Below are 18,933 nucleotides of genomic sequence, written 5' to 3'. Positions count from 1 at the left end.
TCCTTTGTGTCTCAGAAAGCCTTTGGCAAGGTCAAGGGCACACAATAGACAGGCAGAATGTTCCTTTTTGTACTAATTTACAAAGTGCCTTGGAAATTTTGCTAGCATAGGAATTGTATTTTCTTAATGTAGTCCATGTATTTATTAATAAATGTGAAGAGTAGAGCTTTTCAACTTCTCTTCTGAAAAGAAGTTGAGTTTATTCCATGGTATAATTTCCTTCTTTCCAAAGTTCCCACCATGGATGCTGTTGATTTGCTCTGGACACACACAGATGGATCTTCAATCCTACTCCTTTTTCCATGGAGGAACTTCTGTTAAAGTAATTGAGCAGTACAAACTGTTTGTGTGTTCATGTGCAGTTGTTTTTAAAAGTCACCTTTTTTACACTATTTTTTCAGTCTCCCAGTGTGCTCGTATCATTGAAGGTTATTATTATACATTGTTATGAAACACTATTACCTTCTCCAGGTGGAAGTTGGATGCGTTTCAATTGCTTCACTCAGCCACTAATTGATTCACGTAGTGTTCTGACTTTCAAGTTTAGACAAATTGCTTCCACAAACAGAAGCAATGCTTTCCACATGAAGATATGACCCAATCTTTCTTTCTTTTTTTTTTTGTGGAGTTAGGGATCAAACCCAGGCCCTCATGTGTGCTAATGTTCAGTCTTAGTGTACTAATTGATTATTATAGATTATCACTGTCCTTTCTGTCATGAATGTTCCCCTTCTGATATGATTTTTGTTTCGCTGACCTAATGGTTGATATTAATGGCACAGTGGTTTTTTATTTCTAGGTTTCTATATTCAAGGAATTTTTTTGTAAATATCATTACCACCTTCCCCTTGTAAACTTTAAGATTAATTTTTATGTTATTTTACTGTTTTACCTTGCCTTGTCTCAGAACATGACTCATTTGAAAAAAATGTTCCCTCTTCACATCCTTTGTTCAGTAATCCTGCTCCTTGGTAAGTTTCCTATCTCATTTCTTCTCAGGGTTTGCATCTCATCTTCTCTTCAGCAGAACATCAACAGACCATGACTGTGGGGCAAAGACAACACAGGTCAAGGAGGAGCAAAACCAACAAGTACAGCCCCCTGCCATGGCTGGGGTCTTAATCTTAATCTTCTGTTCATGTTTACTTGCGTCCGAAGCCACTGGCTAAATGGCGTTGATGCTCATGGTCTTCCAAAGCAGGAGATTAGATCACTAAACGTTCTCAGGTCCTGCCTCAGCTTTAACTCAGACATTTAATCCTGATGCGCTCTTAGAAATGCCTGATTAAAACACTGGGAAGTATTTAGTTTGTACTCTTTCTGTGTCTTTTCTAGTTAGTTAAAAGACACCAAATTCACACTCTTTCTGCTAAATTGCTTTATTTGCCAAGTACTACTGAGTTCATTTGATAGCCCCAAGTCATTGGCCACACAGGTTCTTTTATTCCAATCTTAATTACTAATTTTAATAACTCTCAGATCACACAGTAGACAGTCCCAGGATGGTTCTATTTCTTTGGCATCAAGTTTAGTCCTTCTTCTCAGAGTTTAGGAGATATGGGATCCTTTCATGGTATTCTTACACAGGCCTAGCCTTGGTCATCCTCTCACTTAGTATCAGATAGCTTTTGGTGGTAATAAAAATTATTAAATGGAGGGGTGAACTTCTAAAAGGTACACTGTAGGCATGCACGGAATTATTAATGTATGATAATTACAAAACAAAATAAAAAAAGCAAGAAAAGAATTAGATGGCTGAGCACAGTGGCTCATACCTGAAACCCAGCTACTCAAGAGGCTAAGATCAGGAGGATCACAGATCGTAGCCTGCTCAGAACAAAAATTAGTGAAACCCCACCTCAACCAATAGCGGGTGTTGTGGTGCATTCCTGCTATCTCAGCTATGTGGTGGAACACAATTAAGAAGATTGTGGAAACTAGAGATAAGGGCAAAATAGTTTCTGCCTGGTAGCGAGGGGTTGGAGGGGTAAGGGAGGGAGCAGGGGGAAGGGGGGAGAAATGACCCAAACATTGTATGCACATATGAATATACTAAAAAAAAAAGAAGATTGTGGAACAGGCTGCTGGCCCAGGCATAAAGTAAGACTCTGTCTCAAAAATAACCCATGCAAAAAGGGCTGACAGAGTATTTCAAGTGGTAGAGGGCCTGCCAAGCAAACAGAAGACCCTGAGTTCAAATCTCAGTACTGCTAAAGGAAAAGAAAGAAAGAAGGAAAAAAAAAAGAAGGGAAAAGAAAAGAAAAAAGAAAGATGATGGTACATGCCTATAAATTCTAGCTACTTGGGAGGCAGAGGCTAGAGGAACTCAAGTTCAAGACTAGCCTGGGCAAAGTTAGTGAGACCTTATCTCAAAAACAATAAAAGCAAAAGGATTGCCAGATGCCAGTGGCTCACACCTGTAATCCTAGCTACTCAAGAGGCAGAGATCAGGAGGATCAAGGTTCAAAGTCAGCCCTGGCACATATAGTTTTCGAGACCCTATCTCAAAAATACCCAACACACAAAAAAAGGGTTCAGAGTGTAGGCTAAGTTCAAACCCCAGTACCACAAAAAAAAAGACTGAGACTCAAGTGGTAGAGTCCTTCAGCATAAGGTCCTGAGTTCAAATGATAGTACCACCAAAAAAGAAAGAAAGAAAGAACAGTAATGCTGAGGCTACTCTCTACATTTCTGCATTTGGAAGACCATTTCCTTTGATGTGAGGTATGTCAGAAATACAGATGGATATACTTGTGACTTTCCACAATGTCACAATGTATTGAATAACAATAAATCCATAAACTATGCCAATTTCATTGGTTTTAATTCATCAAGTATGGCTGAGTTCACTTGATAGCCCTAAGCTATTAGCAACACAGGTTGTTTTATTCCAGTTTTAATTACTAATTTTAATAACTCTCAGATCCCACATTATACTTCACACAATAACAATACACAGGGTACAGAATGGCTAAGAAAGGGGTCGAGAGGCTGCAGAGCTCAGAGAGCTGTGCTGGGAGCACAAGCAGACAGCCAATAGAGATGTAAGGGAAAAGTCTCTGTAGGAGACCAGACTGAAGTTCTACAAACTGCACGCACAGAGCTGTTGAAGATGCAGAGTTGTCAAATGCAGGTGTGGGTGGCAGTTTGATGTCCATTGTGTGTTATACTCTGGAGAAACTGTACTTGACCAAGAGCCAAGGGACAGAGGCAGGGGTCCTTCACTTTGTCAGATTTCCTGGACAAGGCTCATGACAGGTGACTGGGTGGTGGGAGAGTGTCCTGACATGTATCAGTCTTGGGGTGCTCCTCTTTTATAGTTCCAGGTGAAGGGGTTACACTGGTGTGATTGATAAGTTCATGTGTCTAGTATTTCTGATATGATTAGATTTATTTCAGATGTAATTGTTTATTGGCACAAATATATTACTCATCAGTGTGCTGGCAGATGGTAGTTGTTTACTTGTATAAAACAAGTAATTCCATCTTGGCACTTAGACTCCAAATGGAGTAGCTTTGGTTAAAAACTGTTGCTTTATAAAATGGAGTAAGTCAAGTCCAGGCACAGCCTTACAGCTGCTGTTCTATACAACACAGTGTAAGACCAGCCTGTTCTACTCACCAATTCTCTTATAAAACTGTCTAACTGCCAGCATCTAATCTAAAAGCAAAAATGTACATCTGTGTCTAAACTTTTTTACAATTATTATAAAAAACACTTTTTAGAGTGCAATCTTTAACATGTACTTTGTAAAAGTAAAAATGATAACCCAGTGTGGCTCAAACAGCAGCAGTTCCCATGCAACCTACACCTCTTAGGAGGTAGACACAGGTTTGCTAGGATTTGAATTTCCCAGGAGCCAGAATGTTTCTGTTTCCTCTACTGCTGCTTCAAACCTTCATTCATTAACTGTTTGACTCCTTCCTTGTTTAATTGTGGACTGAATTGAGCACTCATGGGGCAGCTTCTTGAAGAAGTAGAAATCACAGGCTTCAATTTACAGAGGCCTGGATTAAAAAAGGCGATTCTGCCCTGTACTAGCTGGATGACCTTGGGTGAGTTATTTCACATCTCTAACTTCAGTTTCTTTCACAGTTAAGTGGGCACAATCACACTTGTATTCTAAGACAGTTATATAGATTAAATGAGAAAACACATGCTGGAGGACTACAGAGGGTCAGGCGATCAGGACCTACTCCAGGCCTGCCACGTGTTGCTTACAGGCACACAGACCAGTTTCGCTAGAGTGTAGACGTCCTTGTAGAAAGCAGTGTCTAAGAAGAAACCTGGAGATGAACAGGCACTGGGGAGCGAGGGTCCTCTAGGCAAAGGAAACAGTGTGTCCTGGAGTAGAGAGGAATTAGACACCAGGAGAGGGGCTGGAGAGATAAACCTGAGCCAGACCACCAAAGGCTGTACAACCATTGTTAGCAGACCAGTTAGGAGGCTGTTGTATTATTTCAACTGCTCTAAATGGAATTGAAGCAAGAAGGCTGTGAGGTGTCTATGGATTTGGGAGGGACATGGGTACCCTGACGGGATTTGTGATTCCTTGGATGCAGTGGGCTCGGTCAGCATGGACTGAACATATATTTGTGGAGAGTCGTCTGTTCCTTGCAGGAACTTGACAGATCTACTTCTCAAAGCCTGGGTCAAATCTCCAGCAAATCTCACTTGATCTACCCATTCCCATCCACCACCTAGAGGCCAGGTTGGTAGCTTGGGGGTAGCCATGGCCCATTCTTGTTTTAGAAAGGCCAGGACACTGAAAAGAACTGTCCACACTGGAGGAATGGGGAGTTGATTACCCAGTCAGTGCATTCTCTCAGACCTGGGTTTCTTCTTCCTTCTCTGAAAGCCTGCTTTGTGATCAGCTTGGTGGCCTAAGGGCAGGGTGGGAGAGGTGAAATCACTCAGTGTCGCTACTGCCTCAGTCAGTTGAATCAGCCCAGTCAAGTGGAAGAAGGCCACGGTGGGAAACACACAAAAAACCACGATCCAGAAACATCCTCTCCTTCAAAGAGCCTTTTTTAATCATGCCTTGTATTCTTCAGTGCTAAATCTACTTTAAACCCCCAATTCCATACCAATAAATGGCAAGTGGAGGCAGTGAGGACCATGAAGGACACCAGGGAAAGCAGCCTGAAGCTTCTCTGGTGTGTGAGGAAATCACAGCCTCCTCTCCTGGAGTTACTTTGAAGTTCCTTTTTGATTTTCAGGCAACTATTCTGAAACTGCACCATGAGGGCCACCATTTAATAAGTTTTATATTGGCAACAATGCCAGTCACTTATTAAATGTTTATTATGTGCAAGTTCCTGTACAAGGCAGGGAACTTTATCTCATTTCTTCCTTATAAGGATGCCATCCAGTAAATGGGTCTATGGTTCTCACTTTGCAGATAAAGAAGTTTGGGCTCAGAAAATCCATGTAACCTTGTTCGTTGTTCCACAGTTAGCCCATGGTAGGGTAAAGCCAGGGAAGAGCATTAAAATAAGGCATTTTGGGGCTGGAACAGACTGAACTTGATAGTTAAACAGTTAACAGCTAAATGGTTTACTCTCTGTGGAAGATTTAGTCTGTGGTAACAGGAAAATGATGGTAATTAGGTTGGTGAAGTCAGTACTGTTTAAAATTTATTTGAAAGCCATGGTCTTGGTGATCTTCACAAGGAGGTGAAGTACTAGGTTGTCCAGTCTGACCTCTGATGGCCCCTTCAGTACCCACAGCCCCTCTGGGGATCATGGTGCCCATAGCACAGAGTAGCCCCTTTAACAGCACCCAAAGGACTCCAGGCAGGCTTCTGGCACTCTATGGCATGTGTTCTCTGACATGAGCAGGTGGAAGGAGGAAGCTAAGCAGGCCTGCAGACTTCACCAGCCCTGAGCCCGAGGGAAGTTTCTCTAGTGGGAGCCAGCCCAGCCGGTTTGACTCTGGCAGACAAGTCTGAGCTGGACGAACTGAGCAGGAGAGCAGGAAGCACCAGTTCCTGCTCTGTACAACGTGACCCTGAGCTCTTGGTAGAATAACCTGTCCAGCCCAAGAGGAGAAAGATTCAGCAAACTGGCCTGACAGCACTGCACTGTCTCAGAAACCTGCCTGAGAGGTTCGTGTTCTTGGACTATGATTTTGAAATCCAATCATTAGAGCAACCTTGGAAGTACCTTCCAATGTCCCTTCAGTAACAATGATTCTGCTAGCCTACAATTTCCCCCAACTCCCTCAGTCGCCTGAGTGAGGAGTCTGACTTATGGAGAGACATCAGGCAGCATGCCTCCTCTCTGGCATGCTTCGTATTTGGAGAAGTGTTTGGATCAGCACACCTATACAGTAACTTTGATTCTGAATTTGTTATGGGTAGAATAAAAATAAGAGTCAGTGTTACCAAAACAATAAAAAAAAATTGCATCTTCCAATTAAAAAAGAATGGGGAGGGTGTGGTTAAGATGGCCTGTTTCAAGCATGGTACTGGCACAAAAACAGACATGAAGACCAGTGGAACAGAATAGTGGACCCAGATATGAAACCACACAACTATAACCAACTTGTCTTTGACAAAGGCGCTAAAAATATACGATGGAGAAAAGACAGCCTCTTCAACAAAAACTGCTGGGAAAACTGGTTAGCAGTCTGCAAAAAACTGAAACTAGATCCATGTATATCACCCTATACCAAGATTAACTCAAAATGGATCAAGGATCCTAATATCAGACCACAAACTCTAACATTCGTACAGGAAAGAGTAGGAAATATTCTGGAATTAATAGGTATAGGCAAGAACTTTCTTAATGGAACCCTAGCAGCTCAGCAACTAAGAGAGAGCATAGATAAATGGGACTTCATAAAACTAAAAAGCTTCTGCTCATCAAAAGAAATGGTCTCTAAACTGAAGAGAACACCCACAGAGTGGGAGAAAATATTTGCCAGCTACACATCAGACAAAGGACTGATAACCAGAATATACAGGGAACTCAAAAAACTAAATTCTTCCAAAATTAATGAACCAATAAAGAAATGGGCAAGTGAACTAAACAGAACTTTCTCAAAAGAAGAAATTCAAATGGCCAAAAAACACATGGAAAAATGCTCACCATCTCTAGCAATAAAGGAAATGCAAATTTAAACCACACTAAGATTCCACCTCACCCCTGTTAGAATAGCCATCATTAGCAACACCAACAACAACAGGTGTTGGCGAGGATGGGGGGGCGGGGGAGGAGGGAGGAGGGGGGGAAAGGAACCCTCTTACACTGCTGGTGGGAATGTAAACTAGTACAACCACTCTGGAAAAAAATTTGGAGGCTACTTAAAAATCTAAACATTGATCTACCATTTGATCCAGCAATACCACTCTTGGGGATATACCCAAAGGAATGCTACTCCAGAGGCACCTGCACACCCATGTTTATTGCGGCACTATTCACAATAGCCAAGTTATGGAAACAGCCAAGATGCCCCACTACTGATGAATGGATTAAGAAAATGTGGTATCTATACACAATGGAATTTTATGCAGCCATGAAGAAGAACGAAATGTTATCATTCGCAGGTAAATGGATGGAACTGGAGAACATCATTCTGAGTGAGGTTAGCCTGGCTCAAAAGACCAAAAATCGTATGTTCTCCCTCATATACGGACATTCGATCAAGGGCAAACACAACAAGGGGATTGGACTTTGATCACATGATAAAGCGAGAGCACACAAGGGAGATATGAGGATAGGTAAGACACCCAAAAAACCAGATAGCATTTGTTGTCCTCAAAGCAGATACTTTAAAGCATCTGAGGCCAATAGGAGAAACTAGAGAAAATGTTAGATCAAGAAGGATTAACCTAGAAGGTAACACACATGCACAGGAAATTAATGCGAGTAAACTCCCCGTATAGCTATCCTTATCTCAACTAGCAAAAACCCTTGTTCCTTCCTATTATTGCTTATACTCTCTCTTCAACAAAATTAGAAATAAGGGCAAAATAGTTTCTGCTGGGTAGTGAGGAGTAAGGAGGGGTAAGGGAGGGAGCAGCGGGGGGGGGGGTGGATATAAGGGAGGGGGCTGGGGGAAGGGGGAGAAATGATCCAAACATTGTATGCACATATGAATAAAATAAAAATTGAAAAAAATGGCCTGTTTCTACCCAGATGTCTCCACATTATGGACGCTCAGGGTTTTCTCCCATTTAAAGGAAGTCCCCAAACCTGACTTAATCAATGCAAGCCACACCCCCAACCACTCAGCAGTGCCTAAGCCCCTCACCCAGCCCTAAGTGGAACCATTGCCATGTGACATGATCTATTAAGAATGTCATCCATAAGGGAAAGCAACTCAGAGCTGGTGGCAGGAGGGGTCTTTTCTTCACTTTATTGAGAGAGGGAAGCTGAGATCCAGACAGTTGCACCATCTTCCCAAGACTTTCCATACAGTAGGATTCAGGCCCAGGCGTGTGCCACAGCCTTGGCTGCCAGCCCAGTATAGGAAGGAGAGGAGGATTTTCACCTGTGAGTCACCACTGTCTCTACTCACTGTAGGGAATTCATTCTCCATTTGGTCATGGTGAAGAGCCTTCCATTATTACCTGAAGGATTTGGGGCTTGTAGATTTCCTCTCAGGGCCCCTGGCGACCCCAGCTGTGCACCTTCCCGTTCATGTTGAATTACCCCTATGTGTTCATCCCCAAATCTCACACAGCACACCATCATCTTTACCATCCATGGGGAGGGAGAAAAGAGAATCTGCATGCCAGTTAAAAGTCATCCTTCGGATTGACATCAGCCCTGGTGAAAATAATCAAGGGATCTCGGAACTATGGAAAGGTCAAAGGTTTGCGGGTTTAGGGTTTCGTGGGAACTTGCGCGTGTTTGGACCAAACCCAAGTGCCTGCTTGACCTGTTTGACAGGTACCAATTAGAGAGTAAGAGTTTGTGGGGCTGGAATGTAGCTGCAGAGGCCGGCCTGGGGGATCTGGTTTACCTGCTCGGCAGGTGGGGCCTGTGGCTTGGACAGGCATGTGCACGTACCACATTCCAAAGAATCGGTTTCCTTTAAAGACCAGCGATGACTGCAGGGCACAAAAGGGTTGGGTTGAGCCCTGGCTGCAAGCCGTTAGCTATTTGCAAGGTAAAGAAGCAAAATAAATAGTTCCCTGAAGACAGCTCAAGGAAGAAACTGCAAAGGCATTTTCTTCTTAATGTCTAAAATGAATGTGTGCTTTTTGTCTCAAGACTTGAGACACCCCAGGCTGGCACAAAATGCCAAAGATAATAGAACTGAAAAGTCATTCCCCTCCTCCTCTGATTTTTTTTTTTTCTCTTCCTTTTTAAAGAGGTCATAATATTGTCAAGAGTGAGAGGCAGTCTCTTTGAAGGATGATGTCTTGCCACACGTGGTCTAGAAACGTCAGCTATTTCTCTCAATGTTGAAGCAGAAGATCTCCTGTTTTTTCTCCTTCAATAAGTTGTAGATGATGAACACATTTTGAAAGTTAAAAGGACCATTTTAGGACTGGGATGTAGCAGAGTGGTAGAACATTTGTTTAGTATGCATAAAGACTGATGTTCATCCCCCCAAAAAACACAAAAACTTATTGTTTTTGTAAAACATACTTGAAAAAAGTAATTATAAATGAGCAGAGTCTCTGTTTTTTGGTGTTTAAAATAATCAGAGATTAGAATAATATAACATATATGAATATAGTATGATGTATGTACAATATCCAATCTATACAGGCACAACTGGTACATCCATAACACGACTTCCTTTTGAATTCCACAGGATTTTGGTATTAGCAATTCAGCTGCCTTGTATCATATTCATGGTTGATGAGAGGGCAAAAGTCAAATCCAAGGAGATGGGGACTTGAAAATTATAATGTAATAGGGAACATGGCCAAAACAAACTCAAAACTCTGAAAACCTCATGTAATCAATACAGATTTTTTTTTTTATTTTTTGAAATTTACTAAGTTAGTTCTCTAAAAAACAACTCCCCTCTTCTTTCACATGACTTCTTTTCACTGACTGAATTAAGTCCACTTCTCCTAAGAGGTAGACACTTCCTATTCCTCTGTGCAGCTCACAGCATTGCAGCCTCAGGTACACCTCTATCCAGGCTGCATGTCCCCTCCCTGCAGTGAGGTGGACAGGCAGAAGAACAGAAAGCTCTGGCCTTTGCCTTGCCAGTTCAAAGAGTTAAGGACAGCTAAGCAGATCTTACAATTCAATTGGTAGAAAACAAACAAGCAGACAAAAACTTAACTGTCTCATTCTTGATGGCTACTAGTGACAAAATAGCTGCTAATATGGCAATTTAACTCTCTATTTGTGTAACACTAAAATTGTTTTTTATAGCATACTTACCAGAATTCATCAAAAGTCAGGAATAATAACCAAAAAAAAAAAACCAAAAACAAACACCCAGAACAATAACGCAGTAACTGAGTTCTTTGACTCTCTACCACAATCCTCAAGAAGGTATAATCGTGGTTCCCATTTTACAGATGAGGACTCTGAGGCACAGAGATCTTACTGTTGGTGAGTGGCAGAGCTAGAATCTGAATCCAGACAGCTCATTAATTCATTCACAGACATGGACCTCCTATTCTGAGAATGGCCTACGCCAGGGATTTACAGTATGACAATGAATGAGATAGAACTGGTCCTTCATGGACGAACTAGACTTCAAAGAGCGAATATTGTATGGGACCCCAAAACTTGTCCCTTTAACTCTCTCCTAGACAGCCTTTTAAATCATGTTTTCATCTCTTACCCCACTAATTACCATACCAAAGATCTTGACATTCACCTCTCTGACATATTCCAGCCACACTACACATTCTCAGTAGCATTGTCTCAGCGGGCAAAGGACAGTGACCATTTTCTATAGCATAATTCCATTTTTTATCCTAGACCTGCATTGTTTTACTTGTCTAATTGGAGGAGGAGCAGAAAATTCAATTTCAGAAATCCTGTGAGTAGGGCTTACCAGGGGTGTGAGAAGCCACTCTGAGGACACATTCTCTTATCAATAACAAATATTTGTACAGCAGTTCTCACCCTTTGATGACTGGAACTTGAACTTTAGGGATTCTGACATGGCTGCTTCCTGTGAATCCTGAAAAAACAAAGCAAAATTAGGTTGCAGTTTGCCCACTGAAGGGAAGCAGTCAAGCTCTTCCTGACCCTGACCCTGAAGGGCTGCACATTTTCCCATATTGGCCTGTTTTTATTTCCCAACTGATGCTATTTTCTCATAGCAGTGTATATAGATGTTGGACTTTGTTCTGTTCTTTGGCCAATCCATTCCTTTGTGTGCCTTTGAGGAGTCTCTGAAGGACAGAGGTGACCTCTCTGGCATTGGGCCACAGAAAAGCTGAATGAGTAAGAAAAAAAAAAAAAGCAATAATCAGTGGTAATAATAAAAAGTACATTAAGGGCCTGCTATGGGCTGGGCACTGTCCCGTGTAACAACTACAGTGGCCATAAATATACACTATGACTGCAGGTGACAGGTAGGCAACATGTTCACACAAGTGAATTGACTTACCTGGGGTCACACAGCTAACAAATGGCAAGGCCATGAGGCAGCTCTTGCTGCATCAGGCCCATCAGACACTAGGGTGTGTATCAGTCAGGATGTGGAAGCAAATGACCATTGGCCTTTAAGGTTTTATGATCCTGAGATGTTACGCTCTGTTCTGTTTGGGACAACACATATCAGAATTAATTTCTTTCTTTTTCTCCCCCCTTTCTTTCTTTCTCTCCTCCCTTTCTTCCTTCCTCCCTCCCTTCCTTCCTTCCTCCCTCCCTCCCTCCATTCCTTCCTTCTTCTCTCTCTCTCTCTCTCCTTCCTTCCTTTCTTTCTTTTGAGGTCCTGGGGTTTGAACTCAGGGCGTACACCTTGAGCCACTTCATCAGCCCTTCTTTTGTGATGTTTTTTTTTAAGATAAGGTATCAAAAACAACTTGCCCAGGCTGCCTTCGAACTGTGATCCTGCTGATCTCTGCCTCCTAAATAGCTAGGATTATAGGCATGAGCCACCGGCACCCAGCTCAGAATTTCTTAAAGTAGCTTCTCACTTTAAGTGGAAAAGTAATCTGACGCTGGTTTTTAAAGAGAACAACCAGAATGGAAAGATACTCAAACCACGTCATGTGAGGAAGAATTTAAGGAAACAGGGACTGGGGGAATTGCTCAAGTGGTAGAGCACTTGCCTAGCAAGCGTAAGGCCCTGAGTTCAAACCTCAGTACAACCCAAAAAAAAAAAGTTACACTTTTTGCGAGGTGCCAGTGGCTCACACCTAGCTTCTCAGGAGGCAGAGATCAGGAGACCCCATCTTGAAAAAACCCATCACCAAAAAGGACTGGAGGAGTGGCACAAGTTATAGACCCTGAGTTCAAACCTCAGCACTGCAAAAAAAAAAAAAAAAAAAAAAGAACTTAAGGAACCAGAAATGTTTATAATTAGGAATTGAGAAGACTGGAGCTATGGATTGAGAAGGGACTGTCAGAAGAAAGGAAGAATAGGCTGGTGTGGTATGATTCCAAGTTGGAAAACCAGGACTGATATGAGGAAGTGGGAGAGAGACAGACAGGTTCTGATTCTGTATAAAGACAAATTTGTTACTCCTCAGATTGGAAAGCTACAGAAAATGTTTGAATCCCAGTTCCATCTCTGTGGTAAACATTGGTTGTTTTTGCTTTCCAGGGTCCATTTACCTTTATTCTGAAAGCAATGCCTGAATTCCTTTGGTGAAATAATATTTTCCTATTGAGAACAGTTTTGATGAGTCAATCAATCAAGTTGTACTTCTCCCAATCTCCTTCCCCACCCATCCCGATCTGCCAAGAGACAGGCATGTGACCCAAGCTGGCCCTGAACTGAGCTGAGTGACTGACATGTCAGGAGCTGGTTCTGCTCTCACCAACCTGAGGCTGGAACCTGCAGAGGGCTGCATTCCCTGGGCTGATGTAGGCAACTTGCCCTTGGGGAGAACACTGATGGACCCAGCTTAGTGTCCATGAAGACCACCTTTCTCAGCAAGCCGTCATGGCTTTAATCATGACCAGAGACTCACTCAAGTTGTTCCAGAGGTAACGGGCTTTATCAAAAGCACACAAATGCATGGGAGCCCTGGATGATTGGGACAGCCAGCTCCAAGAAGGGCAGGAACCAAGAGAGCTCTGCGACATGCTCCTTTCACATTTCCAGCTCTTTCTTCACAGAAGAAAGATTATTTGTCCATGCATGACCCAAAATGGCCATTCGGTAGCGTGGTCTCCTGGGTCCAGCACACCCCCCCAACTAACTTCCCTCAGAGTGTCTTGGGAGAGGGATTTACTGCCTTAGCCATTGAACTTGGCCTATGTCATGGCTACTGGCCTATGGGTGGGCTGTGCCTGAGACCATGTCCTTACTAGGAACGATTAACAAAGAACGAGGAGACTCTGTTAGGTAGGCTGGTCTGAAACCTATCTGACAGAAGTTGTGACTTGATCAAAAAACATATCAATATCTCATAAGCTGATATCAAAATATAAGACGTGTTCCCACATGTTAAGCATTTCCTTTGAGGTTTATTTTCTCATCATTTTATTTTCCTTTATTTTTTCTTGTAGTTCTGGGACTTGAACTCAGGCCCCTGCACTTGTTGGGCAGGCACTCTACCACTTGAGCCATCCACCAGCCATTTTTGCTTTAGTTATTTTTTAACTAGTGTCTTGAGTTTTTGCCTGGGTGGGTCTGGAGTACGATCCTCCTGTTTGTGCTTTCAATGTAGCTGGGATGACAGACATGTACCACCATGCCCAGCTTATTAGTTGAGATCGGGTTCTTGCTAACTTTTTGTCCAGACTGGCCTTGAATCTCCATTCTCCTGATCTCCACCTCTCCAGTAGTTAGGATTACAGGGGTGAGCTGTTGTGCCTGGTTTGTTCCAGGTTTTAAAGACAATCTCCTTCTCAAATTCCTTCAGAAGTGGTTGCCCTTAAAGAAGATCCTCCATGTGTATATGGAAATTTCCCTTCTTAGATGAAAACAGAATGTGGACTTTAAACAACTGTGTCTTCAAATGTGCTTTGTACAATTCTTCCTTCCTTCCTTTCTTCTTTCCTTCCCTTTCCTTCTTTTCTTTTTTTTTGGATACTGGGATTTGACTTGTACTTGCTAGGCAAGTGCTCTACCACTTGGGCTTTGAGCTCAGCCCTTTTAGGTTTTAACTTATTTTTAAATAGGGTTTCTAGCTTTTGCTATGGGCTGTCTTCAGACCATGACCCTTCTATCTCCATCTCTCATGTATCTGGGATTACAGGCATGTGCTACCTTGTGTACACCATGGGGATGGAGAGATATGACAGTAGAAGTGAAGAGAGTTAAACATAAGAGCTGGGTAGGAGCAGAGAGCAGGTAGGAGCTACACCTTGAAACAGGAAGAGAACCAGCCAGGACCGGAAACCAGACAAGAACTGCTACTTCCCTCTGGGAACCAGAATCTCTCATGTGAAGGCAGAAAGAGCATAAATAGTCTTAGCAGAATGAGAGCACGGGGCTGGGTAAGGACTGGACTCCAGAGATTAGGAAGAGTACTTGCTAAATCCCAGGCTTGCAAGAGCTTTCCCAAGCTTGTTGCTGTGTTTCCCTGTGCGCCTCTAATTGACAAACAGTAGTTTGAACGCTTGCAAGTTCTTAGCTTCTATGGTCTCATGGCCTCTCACCAAAATGGCTTCAAGAGGTAAGAGGGAAGCTACATTGCTAAGACAGGAAGATGTCTTAAACTGCATTTAATACAAGGGAGGTTGGGACATTTTAGAAGATCCCTGGGACATAATGTTCCCAGGGACGTTTTGAAAGCCTCCCCAGAGACTGTAATTTTCTGTAGTCTTGCATATCACTCACATGGCTGTGAGGCCGAGCCCAGAGCTGAGCTCACATCATTCCAATTTATTTTGGACTACTCCTTTGATAATGTCTCAGAGGAAGCGTTTCTACACGTCTCATTAGGAGTGGGAGGCTGAATGGATTTGCCCAGGGGCCTCTGGGGATCCAGCTCGGGATTCCAGGCCCAGAGTTTGGATCCTACACACTTCAAATCTGAGGATTAATGCTTGATCCTCCTCGGAGAGGGGTGTAAGCCTCTGCTAGTTGATTACAGATGTTCCAGATACAAATCTTTAAGGTGGGAACTGTGTGAACAGCAAAAGCAACTGCAGAAAAACTCTATGGAAAGTCTTACCTTACATTGTTACTCAACTTTGTGAAGTTCAAAGACCCAATGAGACCTTTTCAACAAGCCCGAAATTACCTAAAGGCTAAGGGTTTCTGGGACCAGCTTACATTGGGCAACGAGAAACCTGAGGTGCCCTTTCAGGATATTATCCACCCTATAAAAACAGAATGTATTTGCTCGCAGGAAACATGTCAGAACAGCAGCTGTGGAGAACAAGTGTCGACTGGTTGCTGTCCAATCGGCCAATTTTCAGATAAAAGACTGGGATCTGATAAGTGACAGGTTACCATGAGAACATTTGCAGTGGGGTCTTTTCTCGTTCATCATTTTGGCACCAAACATGTGAGTCTATCAATAAAACGTTAAGACAACTGCTGTTCTCATGATGTATTTACTGTTCTTCTAGATGGGGGAAAAAGAGCTCTGTTTGACGGCAATCCCAAACCACTGAAATCTCATTCATGACCTTCCCACAGAAATGAGCAGCCCCAGTGTTTGTGGGATAGGGCCACAAGAGGGGAAAGCCAGCTCCCTCAACTACATGTAAAAGGGTTGTTTTGTCCTCTCTGTAGGAGACTTTTCCCACCACCTCTCCATGTACCAGTTAATGCATTAAAAAGGAGAGAATTATCCTAGTTCAGCAACTTGTGAACTAACCGACACCATTTTTGCCAGGTCCTCATACTAACTGTGATATTAATTATTTATTGGTGCTTCTTTAAATCAGTTCCCTTTCTTTTAACCTAAATAGAATATGTCTACATACATTTATTGGCTTCTCCCAAATGAGTTTTATCTGTGAATTTATAGCTTCGATGGGCTTTTTTTTTCCCTTGGGACAGGGTCATGCTATGTAGCATGTAATGCAATCTGGCCTTGAACTTATGATCCTTCTCTGCAGGAATTACAGGTGTGCACCACCAGGTTTGGCCTCATTTAAAAAAATTAGTTGAAATAACTACGTAGCTTTAAAAAATAATATTGGTCTTTTTGAAAAGAAATAGCTAAAGGTATCTTCTATAGACATGAGTGCTATACAGACCACCTGTTGGAAAACTCTGCCTGTGCAGAGATTGCTGGATATGAATGAAACCTTATGAAGTATGCCCAATTTGTCTGTGGAGACGGGTGCGTTGATTCCAAAGCTCTGGCTAATTGGCTGACTGATCCTGGGTTAGTCACTGCCCCTCCTACAATAGCATTTCCTTTGCTGGGAAACACGCTCTGAGTTTTCTTTTAACTATTTGTGATTTTCCAAGATTCTGCTTGCAGGCCCTGGCACCCTGGCAGGAGATGATGTCAAGAATTGTGTGGCTGCTTTCTGGAGGCTGAGGCAGGAGGATCTTAAGTTCAAGGCCATTCTGGACCAAATAGCCCCCAAAATAAAATGAACAAAAAACAAAACAAAGAAAAAAAAAAAGAATTGTGTCAATGAATATGAGTTAGTTCCGTGGAACCATCCCATAATAGGCGATAGGAATATACATTTCAGCCCGTGCATGGAAGAAAAGGCCCCCTTCTCTAATTTGGATGCATTGCAGTAAGGGGAAAAAAAAAAAAGACTGAGAAAAAGGAATTTGGTGGGAGACTTTGAAGGAGTTATGATTTAACTCCTTTTATTGCCCCCTCACTTGTCTAAGACTCCAGCTGCTCTGGAATGATCTTGGGGAAAAGAAAAACCTAATTTGCTTACTCCACACCTAAAAGCACTTTGATGGTAAATAGTGAGAACAGAAACTCATAATGAATAGTGGGCAGAACATGTCATAAACTTAGAGAAAGTCAGCAACTCTCACTGGGCCTTTATTTCCTCATTGAACGAGTAAGTTTGAACCAGATGGTTGTGAAATGCCTCCCAACTCTCCTTCTTTGACTGCACGATTTCAACTTCTGTTTTTTAAACAAGAAGTTCTAGATTTTCAGTCTGATAGGATCCCTTCGGCTCTGTCTGCTTTAGAAGACAAGAGTAAAGTTACCTTCTAAGATAATCATCTATCAAACTTTTACATGTGTACTTTGTGTAAGTCGCAGAACCAGGGGATAGCCTGTGGTACAACTGGAGATGAATGTTCACTAGCTCATTCATTTACTCAGCCACTCTATCTTCAGACCTGCACCAAGTAGTGAAGCACAGTGCTTTAGCGTGTGGTTCTAAAAGCAAAGGAGCTTGGGATTAAACCAATTACTACTCTGCATCAACTCTGTGACCTTAGGAAAGTAACTTAACCTCTTTACATCGTGGTTCCTTTATCTATAAACCACAAATGGCAATAGTACTGGTCGTGATTATAGGCCTTGAAGACTTAGAGATGAAAAGGCAAGTGCTAAGAGTATAGTAGGCACGCAGATTCTGGCTGTATCATCCTTCAATTTCATGGTTATGGCTGAATTATAGCTCCCCGTTACCCCCCCACCCCCAATTTATATGTGGAACTCCTCATCCCCAGTGCCTCAGAATCTGATCTCATTTGGAAATTTGAGAAAGTGTTTTAAGAGGTAATTAAGGTAAAATAACATCCCATGGATGGACCCTAATCTGATATGACTGGTGTCCATATAAAATGAGATTAGGATACAGACACGCACTGAGGGAAGACCACTTGAAAACACATAAGGAAGATGTGGATGTAGTCTCGTGTAGCCCCATAACTGTCTAGAAGCCAAGAAAAGAGGCCTCAGAATGAGACTGATCCCACTGACAACTTGACTTCTGGCCTCCAGAACTGTAAGAAAATAAATTTCTGTTAACAAAGTCACCCAATTTGTGCTATTTGTCATCGTAGACCTAGCCAACTCATATAATCATTGTCCATAACCACCACCACCACCATCATCAAAGATTGGGATTCAAAGACTATTTAGTAACATGGGACCTTAACTGTCCATAATGGACAAAAGGCAAATCCTCGCCAAAGCCAAATGAAATGCTGTTAGTCAGCTGGATAGCCTGGTGCCTGAATATCCATTTCTACTGTCCAGATAATTTGAGGACAACACAAAGAGAGAAATTCTCATCTGGGTCCATCAGAAGCAGGTAGTCAGCCTAGTGTTTTGTTTGTTTAGGGACCTTGCCCCCCCAAAGGTCACTTGACCCCCCAGATTTAGCTCAGGATGATTAAGAAGACAATGGGAGTGGGAGAGAAATAACCTAGTGAAAATGGTGGTTAAAATGGAATCCATTTGTTCCAGGGGTGTGTTTTATGTGAAAATTTATAATATATAAAAATGATTACAATTGGCTTCATGTAAAATCCTTATCATTTATTAAAAAGTATACACCTTTAAATGAACCAGAATAAGCAGGATGGGGGAGCAAACATTATTCTTTTCCTGCTTCCAGGATTGCCAGGATTAATGAGCAAATGTCTGTAAAGCTCTCTAGCAATGCACCAAAAAATACCCGGAAAACTAGAGGGTCCTATTGTCTCCTTCCCACCCCCTGCAAAGCTAGAAGACAGCACAAAATCTGCTTCAGCCTTTACCTCTTTTTAATATCATAAAAATGATTAAATATTATTTTGCTAAAAGACAGAAAAGTCCTTCATTTTACTGATATGGCAACTTTTATGGCTCCATAGTTCTTTCATTTTTATTCTGACTCATCTACGGTTGCAATCATTTAGGTGCTTTGCATTTCTTTCATTCATTCATTCATTCATTGGGCACCACTGTGCTTTAGCCCAGGGCCTCTCAAGTGCTAGGCACACCCTCT

At 42.3% G+C, this 18,933-nt stretch overlaps 1 long non-coding RNA gene across 1 annotated transcript in view; it reads right to left on the bottom strand.

The window, feature by feature from the left end:
• Positions 1–898: 898 nt before the first annotated feature.
• LOC141421358 (uncharacterized) overlaps positions 899–18,933 on the bottom strand; it is a 65,721-nt gene continuing 47,686 nt past the window's right edge. Inside the window, exons 2-4 of the long non-coding RNA XR_012445950.1 lie at positions 11,543–11,693; positions 11,053–11,110; positions 899–1,045 (exon numbers count right to left, since the gene is read on the bottom strand). This is a non-coding gene — a long non-coding RNA (uncharacterized lncRNA). The remainder of the gene's footprint in view (positions 1,046–11,052; positions 11,111–11,542; positions 11,694–18,933) is intronic.

Source organism: Castor canadensis, chromosome 3 (genome assembly GCF_047511655.1).
Source record: "Castor canadensis chromosome 3, mCasCan1.hap1v2, whole genome shotgun sequence".
NCBI classification, from domain to species: domain Eukaryota; kingdom Metazoa; phylum Chordata; class Mammalia; order Rodentia; family Castoridae; genus Castor; species Castor canadensis.
This window is presented reverse-complemented; position numbering and strand designations above follow the sequence as displayed.